This window comes from Pistacia vera, unplaced genomic scaffold (assembly GCF_008641045.1).
Source record: "Pistacia vera cultivar Batoury unplaced genomic scaffold, PisVer_v2 Contig92, whole genome shotgun sequence".
NCBI lineage: Eukaryota > Viridiplantae > Streptophyta > Magnoliopsida > Sapindales > Anacardiaceae > Pistacia > Pistacia vera.
The window spans coordinates 233,334-259,771 of record NW_022196801.1 but is presented as its reverse complement, the minus strand read 5'-3'; the positions used below and the strand labels follow the sequence as shown (position 1 = coordinate 259,771).

The 26,438-nt window shown below is 35.3% G+C and overlaps 1 pseudogene; it reads left to right on the top strand.

Annotated features, from left to right (window-relative positions):
* The first annotated feature begins 5,182 nt into the window (after positions 1 to 5,182).
* On the top strand, positions 5,183 to 25,829 carry LOC116120057 (annotated as a pseudogene).
* Positions 25,830 to 26,438: the final 609 nt, after the last annotated feature.

Here is a 26,438-nt window from a genome sequence, read left to right as displayed (position 1 = left end):
TAACAGCACTAAAAAGAGCATGAAAGGTTTTAGGGTTATAATTAGTGAGGGTTATTTCATCAGCAGTCCAACTATCAATAGGTTTTGGTTTTGACACTTCATTTTCAACAATAACCGGGGCTGTCCAACCATTCAAAACTGTGGACCAAACTCTTTCATCTATAGACTTAAGGAAGGCACGTATCCTAGGTCTCCATGTGTAATAGTTAGGAACTTTTAACAGAGGAGGTTTATAAGCAGATCCACTTTTAGTGAAGAAACTCATGACAAAAAGCAATCAGATAGATGCTAACACACAGATGGAAGTGCACACATAGACAAACAGTAGATCTGAAGTAAAACTACAATATAGAACAAATTTCAACCACTGGCCATATCACTCAGATGCAAATGAAAGTGAGTAAAATGGGTAAGGATCTACTGAAGTAACTTATCAGAACTTGCTCTGATACCAATTGTTGGGGATTGGTTTTAGATTACCCATTTTGACATGCAGTGGAATATCACCAAGTTGATTAAGAGATTTCCAATTTCTAACCATAACAAACATAAGTGCAGAAAGTAAAGAACACAACCATATACACGGTTCAGCTAAATCCACTTTTAGCCTACATCTATGGGACCTTGTCCAAATTAAAGCAATCTACTAAGTTAAAAACACATTACAAGATATAGTTCAAAGCTAATCTAAGTTACAGTAAAAAGAACTCCTTGTTAAACTTTACACTTAGAACCACACTCTGAATCCTTAACGTGTAGCAACTCCTTTCTCCGGGAACACACTTGAAAACAGCTTGTAAACCACCAAGCTTCAAGGATCGATGCCACGCACCAGCATTAACAAAGGAACCACGTTCCAACAGTCGTCAAATCTATGTTTGATATGGTGAGGTTTTGGCACAAAATGGAAAATGAACCTTGAACCTTAAGAGAAAGAATACTCTAAGAAATTCAGAGTAGAATGAAATAAGAGATCAAAAGGTTAGATACATTTATGGAAGAAGGAGTATTATATAATAAAAGTTTTCTTGCTCAACAAAACAGTGCCACGTCAGCCAACAAGGAGCTGACCCATGTTTGTCCAAATAAGGAAATTATTCATTCTTTTGGTTTGGACCACAAAACAAATTGGGAAAGATAAATTTATTCCCTAGGAACACTTAAGGAAAATATGACACATGTAAAAAGGTCATAAATATCAAGAGACAAATATAAACATAATCTTTTTCCCTTTATCAGACATGCAACTCGTGTCGGGTTGCAAAAAGTTTGAAACGAGAGTGTAAGCACAAGTTGTTGTGCACACACACTCGAGACGAAACTAGCCAAGACACATGTTTGGCAAACTGTGTGCACTAAGAATTGATGTGCACACACACAATAGATGAGACAAGCCAAATAAAAGGTTTGACAGCTAGTGTGCACACATAACTATTGTGCACACACACAATTCATAAGTTTGACAAAAATAAATATTCTACAGTTTTAAGCACTACAAAATTAGGACTTTCAATGTTGATGAATTGCAAGCTACAAATGAAGTGGATGAGGAGAATAAAAGAGTCATTTGTAGAATTTAGTGATCAGATTTGACAACTTCACTACACTAATCGAATGGATATTAATTAATGTCTTTATCTATCATCCAAACGAGTAACAAGCCATGTATACTTTAACTAAAGAAGAAATCATTGCTGCAATTAGACAAGAAGAGAAAGGAATATCCTAAGGATGATAGTACAGAAATACAAAATATTTTGTGTTGTGAAAATCTAAACATGCTTGAGAAGCTAAAAATATTTTGGCTTCAACAAGAAGGTGTGTGTGCTAGTGAGTTATTATGTTCTTGCAAGTTAAAAGATGTAGTAACAAGTCTGAAGCATAAATCATTGTACAAGACAACTTTAGATAAATATTTTATTTAATCTTAAACCTTTAATGTAACATAATATATCTATATATATATATATATTACTATGTAAGACTATCAGTTCAATATGTGCCTTCAGAATATCAAGTTGCTAATGTTCTGACCAAGGCACTTGCAGCACATAGGTTTCATTTTCTTAAAGAGAAATTGACAGTTTTGTCCTCCTTACCTGAAGAAGAAGTTACAGCTGATCAGAGTTGGGCTGGTTGCTATGATGGGTTGTTCAAAGTTGAATTGTTTGCTGTGATGTTGTAATATAGTTGCTGGAGTATATAATGTTGGGCTGGTTAGAGATTTGAGTCTTTGTAGCTGTTCTGCAGTGTTTTAGAACTTGTGAAGCTTGAACTGGAATGTTGATCAGAGTTGAATTGTTTGCTGTGATGTTGTAATATAGTTGCTGTAGTATATAATGTTGGGTTGGTTAGAGTTTTTAAGCCTTTGTAGTTGTTCTGCTGCTGCAGTAAATAATGTTGGGCTGGTTAGAGTTTTAAGCCTTTGTAGTTGTTCTGCAGTGTATTAGAACCTGCGTTTGTGAACTGGAATGTTAGTGTTGGCTATTATATGTTTCCTTTAAAGCTGATGGGTAGCTGGTGTACTCTGAGATAGTTGCTATTGTGAAGATTTACTTAAAGCTGCTATGTAACTGGTGTTGTCTCAAATTTTTGGTGTGTTGGCTGTGTTGTAGCTGCTGTGTAACTGGTGTTGTCTCAGATTTCTGGCGTGTTTGATGTGTTGTAGCTGTGTATTTTGAGAGCTGCTGTGTAACTGATGTTGTCTGAGATTTCTGGCGTGTATATTCTTGGAGTTGTAGTGCATTAGAGGTGTTGAGAAAGCTGATGTAGTTAATGAAAGGTGGTATACAAGTATAGGCAGATGAAAAAAAAAAAAAAAAAGGGAAAAGAAAGAAGATTGAAAATAAAAATGAGAAACAGAATTGGAGTTTCATTTAAGAGGAGATATTGAGTATGAGCAGATGGAGAAAAACACATAGGGAGTTTAGTTTAAGGGGAGATATTGAGTAAACTGAGTTGGTTAAAGTTGATTAGTTTTAAATGTAGTAATTGGGTTTAGTTTGCAAACTTTACAAATGTCATGTTGTTAGTATAATTTCACTTAAGTGAAACGACTGAGTTTTGTGTAAAATGGGGAATGTATAAATTAGCTTCCCCTGCTCTGTTTTCAGTTAATGAAATAAACCCAGATTTTCCAGAATAGTCTTCGTCAACTTCACGCTTTTCTTGTTTCTTGATTTCTTGATTTTTTGCTTCTTGTTCTTAAATCCTTCATGGTATCAGAGCCCTAGACACACGTCTATGGTGAATCTTAGCTTTGATTTGGATAACTCTCACTCAAAATCAGTAAAGATGAACACTGAAAGTGTAAGCTTTACTATTCCAAGCAGTCCTCCTATTTTACCCACCCTTTCCGTGAAATTGTTAGAAAGAAAAGCATGAAGTTGACGAAGACTATTCTGGAAAATCTGGGTTTATTTCATTAACTGAAAATAGAGCAGGGGAAGCTAATTTATACATTCCCCATTTTACACAAAACTCAGTCGTTTCACTTAAGTGAAATTATACTAACAACATGACATTTGTAAAGTTTGCAAACTAAACCCAATTACTACATTTAAAACTAATCAACTTTAACCAACTCAGTTTACTCAATATCTCCCTTTAAACTAAACTCCCTATGTGTTTTTCACCACTTGCTCATACTCAATAAGAAGCAACTTTCCTTAAGGCAGGAATTAGAAAAATTATAACTTATAACAATGTGGAGTTTATTCTTATTTATAACTATTCTAAATTAAGATTAAAATTTTTTATGACTACGTAGAGTTTATTCCTACATAGAGTATCACTATAGTGAGGTTTTACTGTAATTAGCATATTATAAGAGCACATTCTCACTATCTTTGCAAACCTTGGATCTCTAATTTTTATGGTAATTTTTTAATTTGTCGTTTTACTTAATTTTTGGATTTTATTCTTACATGTCATGACGTCATGTAGCTCATGAATTTTTCTTTAAATTTTATTGTATTTAGCTTTTCTAAGATATGCAACTCATTCAATATGAGGTTTAGCCAGGCAATTTGGCTATGGAGATTATATTTTATGCATCACTTAAAGATTTTATTTTTCTGAAAATTGAATATAAGAGGGTAAAAATGGTTAATTAGTATTACTTATGGTAGAACCATCTATAAATTAAAGGACGCATTCTTATTTTATTAATCTGAAAATGAAACAATTAAGAGAAATTAATGTTTTTTTTTTCTTGCGGTCATTTATGTTTTTTTGCTGAAAATGATCGATTTCTTCGATTTAAGTGTCCATGTGCTAGCTTCTCATTTTCAATTTTCCATTTTCTATGTTCCAAATTTTATTTTTTGTTGTTGTAATTATCTTACCTGTTATAATTAGTTATTTATTAAGTATGTTTTGTAGCATTACTAGTAAATGCATCATTTACAAAAAATTAATTAGCCTTTCTGTCTCTGTGATATGCTTTGTCTTAAGATTCTGACGAGGTTGAAGAGAGATAGCGTAGGCAGTAAATAATGAAGAAGGAAGGGGGCCTAAAGGTAAAGGTTAAGGAATAATGGGGTCAGAGGAATTTTAACTTTTAATGGATAAAATTATATTTATTTATATATGAAATTTCAAAATCTTTGCGGGACCTGGGTAGTGACCACGTGAATATATTTGTCAGCATTTGCATCTGCCTTATGCAATATGATTTTTTATCAATAGAGATGAAAAATAAAATAGTATGATTTGACATAAAGAAAGTAATACGTACCAAACATCAGATCTTGTTTGATTTACATCTATATTGTTTTCCATACCAATATAGATGTAGCTAAATAATTGACCACTCTAATAAGGATGGTCATTGTAACTCTTAATCGGTCAATAATTTAAGAGTTTTATTAATAAGAGTGACCATTAAAATATTTAATTAGCCAATAATTTCAAAGATTTGAGGAATTAATTGAAGTATACACAAAATTGATATGGATAGCCTCAAGTCATAAAAAATAATAATAATCTCTTTGTAAAAGTTATTAAATAATTGAAGGGGCAGGTTGATAATTATTCAAATCATTGCCCATCCATCTGACATTATCCATTCACGGTGTAGTTTAGTGAGATTAAATAATATATTCATGATTTTCTTTTCACTTTTTATGCAAACAAATCATTCATGGTTGAATTCACGTTAAACATGCAAAATAAACATTACAGAGCGTATAACATTGAATGCCAAAATTACATAGTGATTGTCGGTAGAACCATCTATATATAAAATCGTTTTATTAATTATTGTATCATGTTAAATTACTTAACATTGAATCTTTAGATTGTTTTTGTTGCAGTCATGGAATCCCAGTTCCCTTCTGACAAACATGCTCCCTCCAAATTCTCCAAGCAAGAAGATGAAGTCCGTCCTGAAACCCTAAAAGCATGCAGAGATATAGTTTCAGCTCTTCCTAAAGAAAATGGCTGGAAAGCTTACGGGGATATTTGCTTCTACAAAGGCTTTTGGTGCTATTCTTATTTACTAGAGGCGCCATCTTTGCTCAAGGTCACTACAAGGCTCAGCCTACTGATATTTTCATCTGCAGCGTTCCAAAAAGTGGCACCACCTGGCTTAAGTCTCTGACCTTCGCCATAATCCCATGTCCCCTAAAGGTTTGAGCAGAATTTTGTTTGAAGTGTTTTTCAAAGCATTCCTTTGCCCAATAATTTAAGTACTTTAAATAGTAAAAGCCATTAATTTATAGGAGGTTCCAAGTTCCAACATTCTCCATTAAGGAATGAATTTATAGTGGTTATAAACTCCTTTGTTAAAGATGCCATTTTTGTTTGTTAAAGATTATCTAATTAGTTATTCCTCTGAGAAGACATCCATAAAGTTCAGCAAATAATCCTTGTTAAATCATACTAACATAACAAAACCCATAAAAATACCATTTTTTTAATGAATAAACTAAATTAAAGAAACCAATTAGAGGCCTATTTTTATGGTAATAATATATTTTTCCTACATTAAAACCATAATTATCAAGTTTAGGAAACTTTATAATTTTTTTTACATATAACGAGTTAAATTAAATTTGTATAAGACGGACCTTATTTACTTATAATTTAAGCATTCTATTTATCTTGTTTTTGATAATTACATTAATAATTTAGAAATTATTTAAATTGATTAGGGTGTAATTACAAATTCATAAAACCTTTTGGATTTTCTTTTTTTAAATTTCAGGGAGGGCTGGTCCACCCTGGGCCAGCGCCGGCTCCACAACTGAATTATAGAAAGGATAGAAGCTCAGAGATTTCACAAAATGCGACTGTACCAGGATGGAATGAATCAAATTGATATCTCTATCATTGAATTGGTATCATACTATCATGTACCAGAATGGAATGTAAGACAATGCATGTTTACATTTCTTTGTTTTCACATATCAGGCATAGCTAGTGGCGGATCCAGAATTTTTGTCTGGGGGCCCCCTCGCTCCGCAACTGTTTGCCAATCAACTGGTGAAAACATAAGAAAATAAAATCTAATTCACAAAGAAACACAAGAAAATTGTTACGTGAAAAAATCTCTTCAATGTGAAGAGATAAAAAAACCACGGGAATCTAACGATCCACTTAAATCCAATATAATCAAAAGAGTTTACTGATGCATATTTTTGACAAACATACAAATGTAGCAAGTGTACTAGTTGCAAAAAGTAATAAAGTGATAAGTAGAATATCGTTCCCATGAGGATAGTGTTACTAAGCATCGATTTCTCTAATTTAAGTCCTAATTGAAGTAACAATAAATTGGATTGATGGAAAATTAATGAACTAAATACAATTTAAGAAAATATAAATGAATGATAACAAAATTAAAGCAAAACCCAACAACTTAACTAATTAAACAAAATGCTAAAAAAAATGCTAGGGTGTTGATTTCACCTAGATACGCTAACACAAATCATAGATTCTATTACCCAAGTTCTAATTCCTTGATTGAAAATATAATTCCCTAAGTTGTAAAACATACCTTCTCCAGCTATATTTTCCTATTTATCCTTATTAAGCTTCCGTATCCAACAAAATGAAGATTAATAGTTCAAAATTTTTTAACCTTTATGGAATTCTATCTAGATTTCATAAATCTCTAAACCTATCTCTAGCGTTTGCTTAATCTACGGTATTTATCCCAAGAGGCACAATCACAAATCACTTTTTAGTCTCATTGTGAATAACACAAATTTGAATGGTGATCAAGCATCCAAAAGTCATTAAGCAAAGAGATAAACACTCAATCATGAAATTAAAACTCAAAGTAAATTAATTCATATAAATTTGAATAATTGTATCAAGGTTACATCAAACCCTAGCTAAACAACTTAGTTCATACTAAAAAACAAAACAAAATAACAAAAACAAACTAAATCAAGATTCATCATTGAAAAACAAGCAAAAGATGGAGAAATCTTCTCTAATTTAAAGCTCAAATTTTCAATAATCTTCTCCTTCCAAGAGCTGCCTTCCAAATGACGAACCAAGACCCTTTTTCTTTCATTTTCGTGCTAATTTATACCTTTTTCACTTAAGGACCAAGCCCTAGCAAGCCAAAACGCGTCGTTTTATTTTTCACATCTTACGCAGTTTCGCCGCGGCGAAGCTTTTTCCTTGCCGCGGTGAGAATATTTTGGGCCAAAGTTGACATTAAGAGTCTGAATATGGAAAAGTCTTAAACATATATGAATTGTAGCCCTTTAAATTATCTTTCTACTCAATCAGCACAATCTAAGGTCTACAGCTCAAGTTATGATAGAAATACTAAAGTACGTCCAAAGACGTTTTTCTTCAGTTTCTAACATACTGTTCACGATTTCAAGCCAAGTTTTCACCCCTGTCCAGTCAGAATTAGGAAAAACCCAAAACATGAAAGTTGTAGCTCTGCTTCTTAGCTTTCCAAAGATTCTAAAATCAGGTCATTCTGAGTTTCCAAGCTCAAGTTACGCAATTTACATTCAAACCTATCATTTATGCTCAAAATCATCGTTTAGGTCTGCAAAGACAAATTAATAGAATTAGATAATAATTATGGCCCAAATTGTATAAGAAGTATCCTAAATCCTATGAAAATTCAATGCAAAATCATTGGAAAAAATAGGATTATCATTTACAACAACCACAAATCCACCAAAAATATTCTACATAGATTTAGAGCTCAATCACAACTTTAACAAAAGTAAAATACACAAAGGTTTACAAATATATGGAGTACAATCACCCCAAATCCAGATCTGCATGTAAATAGGAAGTTGGGAATTGGGGAAGAAAAACTTGAATATAAAAGAGATAAAACCTAACCTTTTAATTTTTTAACTTTTAACTTTTTTTTTTACCTTTTAAAAAAAAATTTCAATTTTTTTTTTTAAAGTCGAGGGGAGGCCTGGGCCTACCCTCAAGGGGCCTGGGTCCGCCCTTGGCCATTGTCACCAGAACTCAATTTGACAATTCCACATCCCCCTTGCTCACTCAGAGTCCCCACATCTGTGTTCCCATTTTAGAGATTGATTTTTTCAGGAAAGGAATTAAGCCAGAGCCAGGATCTCTACCTCTTATGTCCACTGAAAGATCTTTTGATAAAATTGTAACTGAACGAAAAATTGGGGAAAAAATCTGCTCTAAAAAGTGTGACTAGTTTTCCATATTGAAGAAGATGAAGATAAACTCTTTTATAGTTGGTGAAAAACAATGAAGAAATGCAGCGTTTTGTACATGGATTAAACAAAAACGCTGCTTTTGATTTTTCTTTGGACTATTACAGTAAACCCCCTTTTCTTTACACTATTACAATTCACCTCATTCAGAAACATATAGGACAATTCTTCTACACTTTATCTAATATTCCCTCTCAAACAGAACTTCTCTTCAAACATTCAGAACAACTTTTCTCCACTTCATCTAATATTCCCTCTCAAACAAAAACCTTCTCTCTTATCATTCCAGATTAATCCCATCAAACATACAAGCAAGTTCTTCTACATTATACCTAATATTCCCTCTTAAACACAACTTCAATTCCATTATGTTTTTCCCTTTTTTTTTTTTTTTTTTCACTAACATATTCATTCTACTATCCCGTTCAACTTTCTGCATTTTTCTAACACTTCAGCTTTTCTGCATTTTACTAACACAATCAGCTTTCTGCATTGTACAAAACACAATCAGCTTTCTGCATTTTCTGCATTGAACTTCTGCAGCATTCTACTCACATATTCAGTTTTCTGCATTTTTCTAACACTTCAGCTTTTCTGCATTTTACTAACACAATCAGTTTTCTGCATTGTACTAAACACAATCAGCTTTCTGCATTTTCTGCATTGAACTTCTGCAGCATTCTACTCACATATTCAGTTTTCTGCATTTTTCTGACACATTCACCTTTCTGCATTTCTACATTAAATTCCAGCATGACCTGCAATATCACTCTACTCCCACATACATTCTATAAACACATTCAACTTTCTGCATTTTTCTAACAATTCAGCTTTTCTGCATTTTACTAACACAATCAGCTTTCTGCATTGTACAAAACACAATCAGCTTTCTGCATTGAACTTCTGCAGCATTCTACTCACATATTCAGTTTTCTGCATTTTTCTAACACTTCAGCTTTTCTACATTTTACTAACACAATTAGTTTTTTGCATTGTACTAAACATAATCAGCTTGCTGCATCTGCATTGAACTTCTGCAGCATTCTACTCACATATTCAGTTTTCTGCATTTTTCTGACACATTCACCTTTCTGCATTTCTACATTAAATTCCAGCATGACCTGCAATATCACTCTACTCCCACATACATTCTATAAACACATTCAACTTTCTGCATTTTTCTAACAATTCAGCTTTTCTGCATTTTACTAACACAATCAGTTTTCTGCATTGTACTAAACACAATCATCTTGCTGCATTTTCTGCATTGAAATTCTGCAGCATTCTACTCACATATTCAGTTTTCTGCATTTTTCTAACACATTCACCTTTTTGCAATTTCTACATTGAATTCTAACATGACCTGCAATATCATTCTACTCCCACATACATTCTATAAACACATTCAACTTTCTGCATTTTCAGTTTTCTGCATTTTTAGCATGTCCTGCTATATCTGTTCATTAACACAGTTAGCTTCGACATGTTTTGCTAAGTCAATTTTCTGTTGTGCTTCTTCTGCATTATTTCTCAGTCAGTGCACTCAGGTAATTCTGTAGTTACATTTAACTTCTCTCTCAACATTTGAAACCTAGCTCCAGATAAAGGTTTAGTCAAGATATCTGTTTTTTGGTACTCAGATGCAACATACTGCACTTCTATAGTCTTCCTTGCAACCAGTTCTCGCACATAGTGAACCTCAATTTCTATGTGTTTAGTGCGAGCATGAAAAACCGGATTTGAGGAGAGAGCCCGTGCACTCATATTATCGCACCAGATCACAGGAGCATGCTTGATATCAAAATTTAATTCTTGAAATAACTACTGTATCCAGACAAATTATGTGGCAGCTTGATTGAGTGATCTGTACTCAGCTTCTGTTGATGAGAGGGACAATACTTTCTACTTTTTGAAACTCCATTGAGCAAGATTTTTACCAAGGAAAATGGCATAACCACTAGTAGATCTGCGGTCATTAATATCGCTTGCCCAATCAGCATCGGCATAAGCTTCGAGCTCCAGATGTGAGTGTTTTGTAAACTACAGACCATGGTTCAGTGTTCCTTGAATATACCGTAACACCCTCTTGCATGCTACCCAATGTGCTATGGTTGGATGCTGAAGAAACTGACTTAATTTATTCACCATGAAGGCTAAGTCAGGCCTGGATAGTGTTAGGTGTTGTAAGCCTCCAATTATGCTCCGATAAAATGTAGGTTGGTCAAACAACTCCCCCTCTTCTTTGCTGAGCTTAGTTCCAACAGCCATGGGAGTTGAACTAGGATTACACCCTACCATATTTGCCTTTTCTAGTAAATCTTTGGCATATTTGGACTGAGTAAGAAGCAGACTAGAAGCATTCCTTTTAACCTCAAATCCAAGGAAAAAATGAACTGGACCCATCACCTTTAGTGCAAACTGACTGTTCAGATCTTGAATCACCTTAGTTATAAGTTCAGGAGCATTTCCAATTACCAAAATATCATCAACATAGACCAACAAATTAATTACAACTGATCCAGCATTGTAGAAGAACAGACTCATATCCGAAGTGCTGTTTTTAAAACCTGAAGACAAGAAGGCTGTTTTTAGTTTATCAAACCAGGCCCTGGGGGCTTGCTTCAACCCATATAAGGCCTTTCTAAGTTTGCAGACTTGTGCTGGAACAGTAGGTTGAGAAAAACCTTTAAGGGGCATCATGTACACGTGCTCCGTAAGATCCCCATTTAAAAATGCGTTGTTCACATCCAACTGATGAATCTCCCAACTGTGATGGACTGCTAAAGTGAACATTATGCGAATTGTAGCAGCCTTGACCACTGGTGAAAATGTATCAAAGTAGTTTAGGCCAGGGGTTTGTTGAAACCCTTTAGCCACAAGCCTAGCTTTATACTTTTGCAGAGTTCCATCAGAATTAAGTTTGGTTTTAAAAATCCTTTTGCAGCCAACTATGTGCATACCTTCCTCATATGGGACTAACTCCTATGTTTGATTGTCAAGAAGAGCTTGATACTCCTTCTCCATAGCAGCCTTCCATTCAGGGATACACAATGCTTCTTCAACTTGGTGAGGTTCTTTGAGAATGGTTTAAGTAGTGAGGAATGCTTGAGCTGATGACTGTGCATTCTTGGACTTAAGTCGTGTGACCATAGGATGTATATTAGTAGAATAAACTTCAGGGTCTGGTGCTGTTATAGGCAGTACAACTTCTAAATTAATACCATGATAAGTATTAGGACTTATATCTGAAGTTGTGACACTGGCAGAGTGTGAAGGTTCAGCATGTACACATACTAGAGAGACAAAGGATGTTACAATTTGTTCATGTTCTTGAGATGTAGTGGGTAATTCTTCACTTATATCCTTCGCAGTAACACTCTTGGAATACACTGTGTTTTTATTAACATCTCTACTAGTACCTACTGGAGATTCAGTAGGTAAGCTTGTAGCTACAGTTGGGTCAATAGGTCTGCTAGAAGAGACTGCTGTACAGCCAGGAATGAACCATGCAGAAGATGATTTTGAAGGAACAAAATCAGACTGTATGTTTTGTACAAAACCAGAAGAATTAATGTCTGCAGTACCATTAAAACCAGATTGAAGGGAAATTCTTCTTCATTAAACTTCACCTGTTTGGCCACAAAAATTCTTCCAGATTTGGTCATAAATTTGTAGCCTTTATGAGACAGACTATAGCCTATAAATATACATTTTTCAGTATGAAATGTGAGTTTATGTTTACTATATGGTCTGAAATATGGAAAACAGTTGCACCCGAAGACTCTAAGATCAAGGTAATTGGGTTCATGCTGCATCAACACAGTGAGAGGAGACACAAAGTTGAGCATAGTGGAAGGTAGTTTGTTAAGCAGATAGACTACTGTGGAGAAGGCTAGCCACCAAAAATTTAGAGGCATGCTAGCATGAGCTAGGAGAGATAGGCCAAATTTAGTAATAGATATGTGCTTTCTTTCTATTCTTCCATTCTACTGGTGTAAATAAGGGTAAGGATGTCTGAACATTATACCATGGTGGCTGAGATACTTAGAGAAAGACGAAACTCCCCACCCCAATCAGTTTGTAGACTTTTAATCTTAGCATTGAATTATTTTTCCACAAAAATATGAAACTGGGTAAATACTTCAAATGCTTTAGACTTGACTTTGAGTGGATAAATCCATGTAAATTTGCTGAAATCGTCCAAGAAAATTATATAATACCGATACCCTTCTCTAGACGATATTGGAGAAGGTCCCTATAAGTCAGAATGTATTAATTCCAATGGAGACTTTGCTCATGATAAAAACACAGGAAAACTGCATTGTTTTAATTTCCCAAACAAACATGCTTCACAAACAGAATTTGCATTGTAATCAGACAAATGTTTTACATGCAGTTTATTTAATACAACTTGTAGTGACTTAGCACTAGGGTGCCCAAGTCGAGCATGCCACAGTAATGAAGAAGTAGATACATCGTCAACACTATTGTAGGCAGGAGTTTTATTTGATACAAATGATGAAATGACAGCCTTATTAACTACTGGACTTAAGATAGCTTCTGAATTATTACTAGAGTGCATTTGAGAACCAAATAGAACACCTGGATTGGTAGCAACAAATAGACCACTAGGACTTGCAGTAACAGTGGCAACATCAGCAGCAACTATAGGACATTGGGATGGAACATCCAACTGGTATAGACCATCCTTAACTGTACCTTGAAGTAGTATCAATTTGCTGCTTCTATCCTTTATCACACAATAATTAGAATAGAACTCTACTATCACATTATTGTCCTGTGTTATTTGTAATATACTCAATAAATTCTTGGCAATGTTTGGAACACATAAAATGTTTTGAAAATGCACAACTCTATTTGAATTAAGTGATGGGAGTAACAGTGTACCTATATGAGTAATCTGCAGAGATTCACCATTCCCAACCTGAACCTTGGAACAACCTGAATAGTTGGTCCTGTTCACTATTTGAGATGGATCAACAACCATGTGATTGGATGCTCCTGAGTCCATGTACCAGGATTGATCCTTCACAGTTTGTGGTGTTGCCATCTGAGAACCTGAAGCTAAGTTCACATCAAGGTTTGCAACAGGATTAGAAAAGACTATATTAACCGAAGAACCAGTAGAATGCGATTGATGTTGATTAAAACCTTGAGAAAGATAAGTGGTATTAATAGCTCCAGGTGCAAACTGATTTCTTAGAGGACCTCCATAAGCAGTGTAATCATGATGAGCTCCAACATCAATATGAAAAGACCTATCCTGAAAATTTGTTCCAGCAAAAAAGGCTTGTGCATGTGTAGGATCATTGGATGCTACTGGAAATGGGGAATGAGCTGAACCAGGTACAAAATAGGATTGATTATGCCCTGCATTAGGAAATCCAGTTGTAGAAAAACCCTCATAATCTTGATCAAATCTGTGGTAGCAGTGAATAGCTGAATGGCCAGGCTTCCCACATACTTGACACATTAATCTTGGCTTACTATAGCCTATTCCTCTTCCTTGACCTCTAGGAAAAGACATAAAACCTCCAGAGAAACCTTGAGGTGCACTGTTATAAGCCATTCGATCATAATCAGTTCTATAATGTCCTAGCTGATTCAGTCCTGGAACTCCATTGTAGTGTTGAGAATATCCTGGTCCGAAATTAACATTATGAGGAGGTTGTGATTGTTGAACTGTCATTCCACCTTGAGGATAGGCATTTGCTGCTGAATTTATTATACCAGGAGACTGATTTACCACTTCCTGAACTATTTTGAGCACTAGAGGTAGGTCCTTCAACTACACTACCTTTAGAGGCCATTAACGCTGATGACATTTGTTCATGAAAATGCAGCAATGCACTATTCTGTTTCTCCAAACGCATTTCATGCTTATGGAGCAAAAATTGCTCTCCTTGAAAACTTGTATGACTGACATTGGACACAAGATTGGCTACTACTGCATCATACACTAAGCCTAACCCATCGAATACGTATAACAACAGTTTTTCATCACTAATGTGAACTCCACTATCATTCAATTCATCGCCTAACTCCTTCATTGTTAAAATATAGTCATTCATGTTTTGTGACTCTTTTTTAGTAACTTGTAATAAGTTTCTAAGATGGAGTGTTCTAGCCTTTGAGACTGACTGAAAATGTAATTCAAGTGTATGTCAAATTTCATATGCACTATTACATTTTGATACATGTCTAAACATGGATTCCGAAATTGATGAGAGTAACCAACTTACTAAGAACTGATCAGTTTTCTTCCAATTAAAATACTTAGGGTTTGGTTGTTTAATAGAATGTTCAATACCTTCTACCTTCTCCATTACAAACAGGGTAGGGCAAGGATTCGTACCTAAAATGAAGCTATCTAGCTTGTGAGAGGCTAGAGCTGGTAAAATTTGAGAGCGCCAGTAGTTATAGTTCTTTTCTACCAACTTTACGGACAAGTTTAGAAGTGATGAGTGACCTGTGAATTGCTGAGATTTGCCATTACTGAGCTGCTCTGCTTCAATTTTGGCCGAATCAGCAAAGGATTTGGAGTTCATGTTTTCCATCGACGTTAGTCTTTGGCTCTGATACCATGAAAGATCTTGTTGATAAAATTGTAACTGAACGAAAAATTGGGGAAAAAATCTGCTCTAAAAAGTGTGATTGGTTTTCTATATTGAAGAAAACGAAGACCAACTCTTTTATAGTTGGTGAAAAACAATGAAGAAACGCAGCGTTTTGTACATGGATTAAACAAAAACACTGCGTTTGATTTTTCTTTGGACTATTACAAAGTAAACCTCCTTTTCTTTACACTATTACAAATTCACCTCATTAAAAAACATACAGGACAATTCTTATACACTTTATCTAATATTCCCTCTCAAACAGAACTTCTCTTAAAACATTCAGGACAACTTTTCTCCACTTCATCTAATATCCACCCATATGCCATACGCTTCTTTGCCGAAATCTATAATTGATTCAAGTTGTAAGTAACAGAGCAAATCCCGTATTTGTTGATTTAGTTGTAACTAGGTTTTGAATCTCTTTGAATATTTCTTTATCTAACTTTGTATAAGTTGTTTTTGCTATTACCTACAATCTAGGAGTTATTTTTGCTGATTTAGTTTACACGTTTAAACACTTTTGTATTCTATAAAAACTCAATTACATCAATAGAGCAAATATACCGTTATTCCTCCCAATTTCCTTCTGTTGTTATGTTATCAAAGCTTTAAGATTTTTTTCTCTTCTCTTTTAACCTATTGCTATGACAACCAAGACTACCAACAACTCCTCTGCTACAACAATTTCCAATACCAATGATCCAGACAATACTCTGATCAGCATTAACATTGCAGCTCAAGCCCTCTCAAACTCACCACTAAGAACTATATCTCTTGGAAATTACAATTTCAAACATTCAATCTACCACCAAGACAACCCTCTTGTATCCCTTCCCATCCAACACACTCAATGACCACTTGAGCCAAAGACAACATTCACAAACTTGCGAAGAAGGTTAATCTTCATACCCAATTATCCAAATCCACCGATATTGAACCCACAACCTAACCCAAGCTCTCAAAGATCCAAAATGGCATCGGGCCATGTCAGAAGAATATGATGCTCTAGTTCAGAATGGACATGGGAATTAGTCCCTTTTGATCTTAGTCATAATATTGTTGGTTGTAAATGGATTTTTAGAATGAAATGTAACTCTGATGGCTCCACTGACAAGTTTAAGGCTCGCTTGGTTGCAAAAGGTTTTCGTCAACACCCGGGAGTCGATTATCATGATACTTTCAGTCCCATGGTTAAAACCACACCATTCGCCTAGTTCTAAGTGATAAGAGCTTGAAAGTATATATTTTTTTAGTGATTTAATTGGATTATTTATGGAAAAATGTGTTTAAATTGTGGAATTTGAGTTAATTCTTTCATAAATACCTTTTACGGGATCACGGGTGTATTTTGAGTATTTTTAGGTTCAAACTGATATGTGAAGGAAAAACAATGATTTCGATGGAATTCATGATGAGTAGGAACAAACGGTGCAAGAATCAGAGTTGAAACGAGAAAGTTGTGACGTGTCGAAGATACAAGATAAAATCTGGAAATTCTTCAAGATGAGCATGCTTTACTATTTTGATCATAACTTGAGCTGTAGAAATCAGAATTTGACGATTCTTGTGGCGTTGGAAAGATTGTTCAAAGAGATACAAAGTTTGTGTTGATTACTTTACCAAATTCTAAAGATCACAGACTCATTGGATAGAAAGAACGATTACCATAGCAACAGTTATTATCGCCACAGCGATGGGTCACGAGCCTGTTTAGGTTATTGTATTCTCCTAGTCCGAATCTGAATGGGTGAAGGCATTTAATTCTTTCCTAAGTAACCTCCAAACCCTATTACTATAATAAGGGTCTTTAAATAGTTTTAAGGGAGATTAGAGAAGGAGAAAGGACAGCTACTACGTTGGAGGTCAGAATTCTTGCAGTTCTCGTTCACCAATTAGAGAAGTTTTTCTATTTTTCTTTCTTGAACTCATGTTATTGAATACAATGGTTGTTTTTATTACTACAATTATGAACTAAATCCCTTTTCTGGGGCTAAAGATGTAGCCCAATTTATGAATATGTGTTGACTTTATTGTTTTTAATTCTTATTGAGCATTAATTCTAAGTTTTATTATTATGTATAATGCTTTCAATTCTTAAGGATTTGAGAGTTGAATGATATCATGGGTTGGGTTGAGATCGAGAGATGAAACTTGATTTGTCAAAGGTAATAAAACCATAGTTTTAGCGAATGCTAGAGATAGGTTACTGCGATCTATGAGGCTCTGGTAAATTTCATAGAACGTAATGATCTCTTAGCTCCTAAATCCAACTTAGAGATGTTTTGGGTTATTGCTTAAGGGTTAATTCGCTAATTGTTCGAGAGAAAGTTAGTGGAATATCAGGGAATTCGGCCTTTAGAATAAGCTTAGTTAGGTTAGCAATAATTATCAATGCATAGGATTAAATTGGTGTGAAATATGTGCCCTAGGTTTAGTCATATTGATCTTTATACCAAAGTATTTATAAAATTCTGCTTTTGTTTAGTTTTTATTTAGTTTTCTTTTTCATTAAACTCATTCTTAAAATCCTGTTTCATCAAATAGTATACAAAATAGACTAGTTTGGTACTTGTTAGGTAGTTCTCTTGGGATTCGACACTCGTTTACTCGAGCTTTATTACTTGCATGATTTCGTACACTTGTGAATAGCCTGTCACTAAGCCTAGCTGTGAGTCGCGGCTGGCCTCTTCATTAACTTGATATCAATAATGCATTCTTGCAGGGTCACCTCTCTGAGACTGTTTACATGGCTCAACCACAAGACTTCATTGATCATGATTATCCATCTCATGTTTGCGAACTCAGAAAAGCCATTTATGGTCTCAAGCAAGCTCCCTGAGCTTGGTATCAAGAATTTCGTACATTTCTCTTAACTCTGGTTTTAAGAACTCTCATGATGATATATCTTTATTTGTACTTACCTCGAAGGGCCATCTACTCTATCTACTTGTTTATGTTGACGACTTGATTATAACGGGGGATAGTAATTCTTTTGTTGAAAGGTTTGTTACTCTTTTAGCTGATCGTTTCTCTTTAAAGGATCTTGGTCTGTTGACATATTTTCTTGGTGTGGAGGTTGTCCCAAACAACCATGGTATTTTACTCTCTTAGCGTCATTATCTAAGGGATATTCTTGCAAGAACTCACATGACTGATGCTAAACTAGTGGCAACTCCTCTTCCAACGAGTTCCTCTTTTCTTACATTGCATTGTGGGTCTACTCTTCTTGATCCAACTGAGTTTTAGGCAGTACTAGGAAGTCTTCAACATCTTCTTCTTACTCGCCTTGATATTGCTTTTGCAGTTGATAAGCTTTCACAATTCATGCATAGACCTACAACCGAGCATTGGGCTCTTGTTAGACCACTACTTTGTTATCTTTGTGGCATTATATATGATGACCTTCATCTATTTAAGGACTTTCCTTTATCCTTACATGCCTTCTCTGATGCTGTTTGAGCTGGCAATTTGGAAGACTTTTCCTCTACTAATGCCTATATTGTTTATCTTGGTTGAAATGCTATCTCTTGGAGTTCAAAGAAGCAGAGGACGATAGTTCGTTCCTCCACCGAAGCTGAATACCGATAAGTTGCTACCACAATAGTAGAATTTAATTGGGTTTCTTTTTTGTTAGATGATCTGCATGTTCATCTCTCTACAAGTCCTGTTGTGTATTGTGATAATGTTAGGGCTACTCAACTCTACTAAATTCCCGTTTTCCACTCACAAATGAAACATGTAGCTATTGATTTTCATTTCATTTGTGATCAAGTTCAAGGTGGTTCTCTTTGGATTGCACATGTTTCCCCTACTGATCAACTTGCTGATGCTCTAACCAAACCACTTCCCTGAGCCAAATTTCTTCTTCTCAAAGACAAGATTGGACTCTACTCTTGAGCTCCATCTTGAGGGTGCATAACAGAGCAAATCCCGTATTTGCTGATTTAGTTGTAACTGAGTTTTGAATCTTTTTGAATATTTCTTTATTTGACTTTGTGTAAGTTGTTTCTACTATTACCTACAATCTAGGAGTTAGTTTTGCTGATTTTTAACAAGAGAAGGAGATTGGGAGGAATAATGGTATATCTGTTCTATCGATGTAATTGAGTATTTATATAATACAAAAGTGTTTAAACGTGTTAGTGTAGGTGCCCTAGAGCCAATCAATTATTGTAAAATTGACTTTGTAATAAATGTTTATTTATCAATAAAAGGCATATTTTCTATATCGTGTATGTAATGATATATGTCCTTAAGATGGTAGAACCGTGACGAGGGTATCAAGTGTTTCAAATCTTGAGTTGGATGCACAATTACAAGTGAATTTAATTCTGTAATCCTTTCCTGACTCTTATGCACCGTTCATAATGAACTTCAATATGAATGCTATGGTGAAAACCCTGTCGGAGCTTTTGAACATGCTAAGGACTGTAGAGCAAGACTTGAAGAAGTCCAAGCCTATTTTACTAGTAGCTGCCAGTAAAGGAAAGGGTAAGGGTAAGGATAAGGGCAAGGGAAAGGCCAAGGCTAATCCTAAGCCCAAGCCTAAAGGACATGATGTTCTCTAGTCTACGGGTGGCATTGGGAAAGGTGAAAAGGTAGTATGTTTCTATTGTGGCAAGGCTGGCCACTGGAGGATGCTCTCAAGTCCGCGGGTGGTGTTGGGAAAGGTGAGAAAGTAGTCTATTTCTATTGTGGCAAGCCTGGCCACTAGAGGAAGCACTGCAAGGCTTTCCTCGCAAACAAGAACAAGTCAGATGCTTCGACTTCAGGTATGTTTATGATTGAGATTAACTTCTCTCCTTCAACATCTTGGGTCATTGACACAGGATGTGGTAATCACATTTGTACTAATATGCAGGGACTAAGGCAGAGTAGATTGCTCGCCAAGGGAGAAGTAGACCTACGAGTTAGAAATAGAGCACATGTGGCTGCATTATTTGTAGGGACTTATTGTTTGTCTTTGCCTTCGGGCTTATTATTAGAACTCAAAGACTATTATTTTGTACCTGCGATTTCTAAAAACATTATTTCAGTACCCGCTTTGGATAATATAGGATATAGTTTTGAGATTTCTAATGGATTGTTGTCCTTTAGTTTGAATGGGATTCTATTTGGAATTACAAGGTTCTATAACAAATTATATGTTCTTGATTTGAACAATAAGGATATTCTCAACGTTGAAACTAAGAAAGCTAAACATAGCGAACAAAACCATACATACCTCTAGCACTGTAGATTGGGTCATGTTAATTAGACCCGCATTACAAAACTTCAAAGGGATGGAGTTTTGGACCCTTTTGACTTCCAGTCATTTGAGGTATGCGAGTCATGCTTTTTAGGCAAGATGACCAAGTCACCTTTCATAGGACAAAGTGAAAGGGCTGTTGAACTATTAAGCATCATCCATAGTGATGTATGTGGTCCATTAGCAATTGACGCTAGAGGTGGATATTCCTACTTCATCACATTTACTAATGATTTTAGTAGATATGGTTATGTCTACCTCATGAGACATAAATTTGAAGTCTTTGATAATTTCAAAGAATTCAGGAATGAAGTACATAATATGTTGGGCAAAATTATTAAAGCTCTTTGTTCAGATCGAAGAGGTGAATACTTAAGCTCAGAGTTTTCTGAATACCTGAAGGAACGTGGGATATTATCACAATTCACCCCTTCGTATACACCTTGACACAATGGAGTGTCTGAAAGGAGGAATATGACCTTACTTGACATGGTTAGGTCCATGATGAATTTTAGTGATTTACCTGCATCATTCTGGGGTTATGCCCTAGAGACTGCGACTCACATTTTGAATCGTGTGCCATCAAAGTCTGTAGACAAAACTCCATTTGAACTATGGAATGGCCGAAAGCCCAATTTGTCTTATTTAAGTATTTGGGGTTGCAAAGCTTATGTCAAGAAATTGACTTCGAACAAGTTGGGCCCAAAATCCTACAAATCTATATTTGTGGAGTATCTTAAAAAGACCAAAGGATACCATTTCTACCATCCAGAAGAGCGCAAAATTTTTGTTGCTCATACTGGTGTCTTCTTAGAAAAGGAATTTTTTCTAAGAAGTACTAGTGGGAGAAAAGTAGAACTCGATGAAGTTCTAGAGCTACGAGATATACTAGACGAAGGACGGGAAGATATGCCATAAGCAGTGGTTGAACATCAGGAGGAGAATACTCCACAACTTGTGGATCAAAATGAGCCACCTCAAGTAGCACAGGAGCTACGTAGATCTGGGAGAGTATGCCATGAGCCTAAGAGATATAATTATCTCATGACTCAACATGGTGACGTACTTGTCTACCAAGACGATGAATCCAGAACCTACGAAGATGCTATATTAGATCTAGATTTTGTTAAATAGCTTAAAGCCATGAAATCTGAGATGGACTCTATGTACCAGAACCAAGTATGGACTCTGATGGAACCATCTGAAGGGGTAAAATCCATAGGGTGTAAATGGGTCTTCAAGAAGAAGACTGACATGGATGGCAAGGTGCACACTTATAAAGCACGACTGGTTGCCAAAGGTTTCAAACAAATTCATGGTATTAACTATGAGAAAACCTTTTCGTTAGTTGCCATGATTAAATCCATCCAGATTATGCTTGCAATTGCTGCATATCATGATTATGAGATTTGGCAAATGGATGTCAAAATGGCTTTCCTCAACAGAAACCTTGAAGAGGATGTGTATATGACACAACCCGATGGTTTCGTTTTTGATCGGAAATCTAAGAAGGTATGCAAGTTGAAGAGATCCATTTATGGAATCAAGCAAGCTTCAAGGAGCTAGAACATTCATTTTGATGAAGCTGTAAAAGAATTCGGTTTTATCAAGAACGAAGATGAGCCCCATGTTTACAAGAAAGTGAGTGGGAGCGCAATGACATTTCTAGTGTTGTATGTCAATGACATACTTCTAATCGGGAATGATATATCGAACTTGCAGTCAGTAAAGACTTGGTTATCCAAGTGCTTCTCTATGAAAGACTTAAGAGAAACAGCCTACATCATCAGAATAAAGATCTACCGAGATAGATCACATAGGTTGCTTGGCCTAAGTTAAAGTACATACATTGACAAGGTAATGAAGAGGTTCAGTATGGAAGAATCTAAGAAGGGATTTCTTCCAATGTCACATGGTGTCTATCTCTCTAAGGATATGTGTCCTAAAACACACGATGAGAGGGATAGAATGAAGAGGATCCCATATGTGTTAGCAATTGGATCCATCATGTATGCCATGTTATATACTTGAATTGATGTCTCATGTGCATTAAGTACTTGTAGTAGATATCAATCGGATCTAGATGAGTGTCACTGGATAGCTGTCAAGAACATCCTTAAGTACCTGAAGAGGACTAAGGACATGTTCTTGGTTTATGGAGGGGAAGATGAGCTCACTGTAAAAGGATATAGTGATGCTAGTTTCCAAACGGATAAAGATGATTCTCGATCGCAATCAGGGTTTGTATTTTGTCTCAATAGGGGTGTAGTGAGCTGGAAGAGCTCCAAGCAAAGCACTGTAGCAGACTCTACAATGGAGGCTGAGTATATTGCATTATCCAATGAGGCCAAAGAGGCAGGCTGGATTAAGAAGTTCGTCACCAAACTTGGTGTGGCTTCCACGATTGTTGATCCGATAGATATCTATTGTGACAACAATGGAGCAATTACTCAAGCAAAGGAACCATGGTCTCACAAGAAGTCTAGACACATACTCAAACTTTTTCATCTCATCAGAGAAATGGTTGAGAGGAAAGATGTACAGATCAGTAAAGTGCATACTGATAACAATCTTGCCGATCCATTGATGAAGCCTCTGTCGCAACAGAAGCATGAAAAACACTTAAGGTCATTCAGTATTAAATACATGAATGATTAGCTATAGTGCAAATGAGAGATTGTTAGAGTAGGTGCCCTAGAGCCAATCAATTATTGTAAAATTGACTCTGTAATAAATGTTTATTTATCAATAGAAGACATATTCTTCTATATCGTGTATGTAATGATATATATCCTTAAGATGGTAGAACCGTGACGAGGGTATCAAATCTTGATAGTGAGAAACCCTCTGATCACATATGGTGGGCATTCTAGAAACGTCCGTAGCCCTAGTATTATTTTGACCAAGGACACAGATAATACGGTAAGGCTATCACAGTTTTGAACGATCCTATCAAAAGGCAGCGACTGATCTCACTTGTCAAGGTTCTTTACCGACAACTTGGTGCAACGCATGGGTGCTTGTTAGAGGGAAGTTCACTAGACATACCCACCAGAGGATTCCATATGGATGGTAACCCTAGTGTCTATGGAATAAATCCTCTAACGGATGATGGTGCATGTGATCCTTAGACTTGAGATCACCAGAGCGCCTTGTGCACCAATTGGTGTAATTTGACACTAGCCCAATGTAGTTTTATTTGGAGCTATCAACACGGTAGTGATTGGCTACATTGAGAAGTGTATCGAGACTATGGTAGATCAACAAAGGATTCATCACTCTTGGGTACAGGAGAAGTTATCTTACTGGGTAATTCAATAAATAGCAATGACACTAATCTGTTGCCACAGTGGGATTGAGTTGATGCTTAATCCAATTTATTATTTCGGTCATTGGTCCATTAACTGAATACAAACATGTTTAGGATATCTGAGGTTGACACCATTTATGTACCTCAGTCTCGATGAGATAACAGTTGATGAAAAGATTTGATTGCACGGTAACCATACCGTTGACAGGCTGCGGTTTCATTGAATCTGAATCTATCGGGCGGCCATGATACCTTGCTAGGGGTCAATCTTGGTCTGTGTGTAGTGAGACGATTAATTGGTGTTAATCGCGATACTACACACTGCCGATATGATGAGGTGCCTACGGGTCAAACACTTAGAAGATAATTTAACAATCAATTTGTGAGAAGGGTATTTTTGTCTTTCAGGATGAAAGGGTATTTTGGTAATCTCACAATGCAATTAAATTTGCTGAGGTTGTTGCTTGTATTTATTTTTTATATTAAAATTAAATTAGTGAGATTATATTTAAATATATCTATGTATACATTTTAGTGAATTATTATTATTAATTGAATGTTAATATATTATTATATAGTAATTGATTTTAATTATAATAATAATTAATTAATTAAAATACCATAAAGGGTGTGTTTGGTTACAAGGGTGAACTAGGGTTGGAGCCCATGACTATTCTTACGTGGAATAGGGTTTTAATTGTTGCACTATATAAGTGCAACCTAAAATTAAAACATAAGAGAAACATTCATTCAATTAAAACCCTAGGCACCCTATCTCTCTCTCTCTCAAGAAGAAAACTTTTCTTGTTCTTCTTTCTTGATTCTTGAAACCCTTGATTGTTCTAGCAAAATAATCAAGGGTTCTGCGGATTATCTTCGTGTGAACTTCTGTGAGGATGATCCTACTTTGGATCGATTAGCGAAGAATCACGTGAATAGTAGACATAAACAGTAGATAGTGAACAGTAGATGATGAACAGTGCCATGAATAGTCCATAAACAGTACCATGAATAGTGGATGGTGAACAACAACTGATAAACAATAGCCGGTGAACAGTGTTTATGTTCGAAATCAGAGATATTCGAAGGAGCCTCCAAACATACGTAAGTATTCTAATCCTTTAATAGATTTACTTTATACAAATTTTTGTTTATAAACATGTAAACAGTATAGTCTATACTCAGATCTAGGCAAAGAAAGGTAATTAATTTACCGATTGAATTTTTGTTTTCCGCTGCATATGATAGATCAATTACTTACAAAACTTGTAAACTAAATCAACAAAACTAACTCCTAGATTGTAGGTAACAGCAGCAACAATTTATACAAAGTGAAATAAAGAAATATTTAAAAAGATTCAAAACCTAGTTACAACTAAATCAGCAAATATAGGATTTGCTCTGTTAGTAAGCTTGTTTATATCTGCAAAGAACCCAAGGATTCGTTTGTTTCTCTATGGCACTATGCAAGCAAATTACAAGCAGGACATCAAGAACCCATGTCATTAGAAGAGACTTTTGAGCTCTTTTGTAAAGGAGTCTCTGACTATGGCCCTTATTGGGACCATTTATTAGGGTACTGGAAAGCGAGCTTGGAGCAGTCGGAGAAGATATTGTTCCTAAATTATGAAGACTTGATTAAGGATACATCCTTTTATGTGAAGAAAATGGCTGAGTTTATGGGATATCCTTTCTCACTGGAGGAAGCGAAGGAAGGAAAAATTCAGGATATTGTTTAGCTTTGTAGTTTTGAAAATATGAGCAATTTGGAGATTAGTAAGACTGGAAAGTATTCTTCTGATAGTATTCTTGTTGAGATAAAAACACTCTACCGCAAGGGTGGGATTGGAGATTGGAAAAATTGTCTTACACCTGAAATGGTTGAGCGTTTGGATAAGATAACGGAGCAAAAATTGGGGGAATTTGGTTTGTCATTTGCTGAAAATGATGCATGAAAATAATTGCTAGTGTGACTTTGTGAGGAGTGATTTCCTTTATTTAAGTTTCTAGGTGCTTCGCATTTTCGAATTTGTTATGTTCTTACGTCAAAAATTTGAGTTTTTATTGTTGTCACAATGTTACCTATCTGGTTATATAGTTTGATTTGATGCATTTTTAGCCATTTTTTTTCTTATAATACATGAATGATGCTATTTACCCCCTTTTTTTTGTCTTATTAAACTCCATTTCTAAATATACCATATTAAGAGTTTTAGAGCTATAAAAATGTCTAAAAAAATCTAATTTATTTCCAAATTAGCCTAAAATTTATGTCACTGCTAATATATTATACATTAATTTTACCTTTTTTTCTCATGAGATAGTTATTAACTTATTATAGCATGAAACCATATTGAAGATATTAAACAACATATTTTTCACTAAAATATAGCGTTTTATTTGGAAGTTTTATCAATATCGAATATGTCACTGTAAAGACTAGGGTTTGCAAGAATTTGTTGGAAGTAAAGAAGAAGAAGCAAAAATGAATTTGGCTATCTGATTTATGTATTGAGCTCAATAATTGAAGACCGGTACAAGAATCAGTTTTATAACTGATTTTA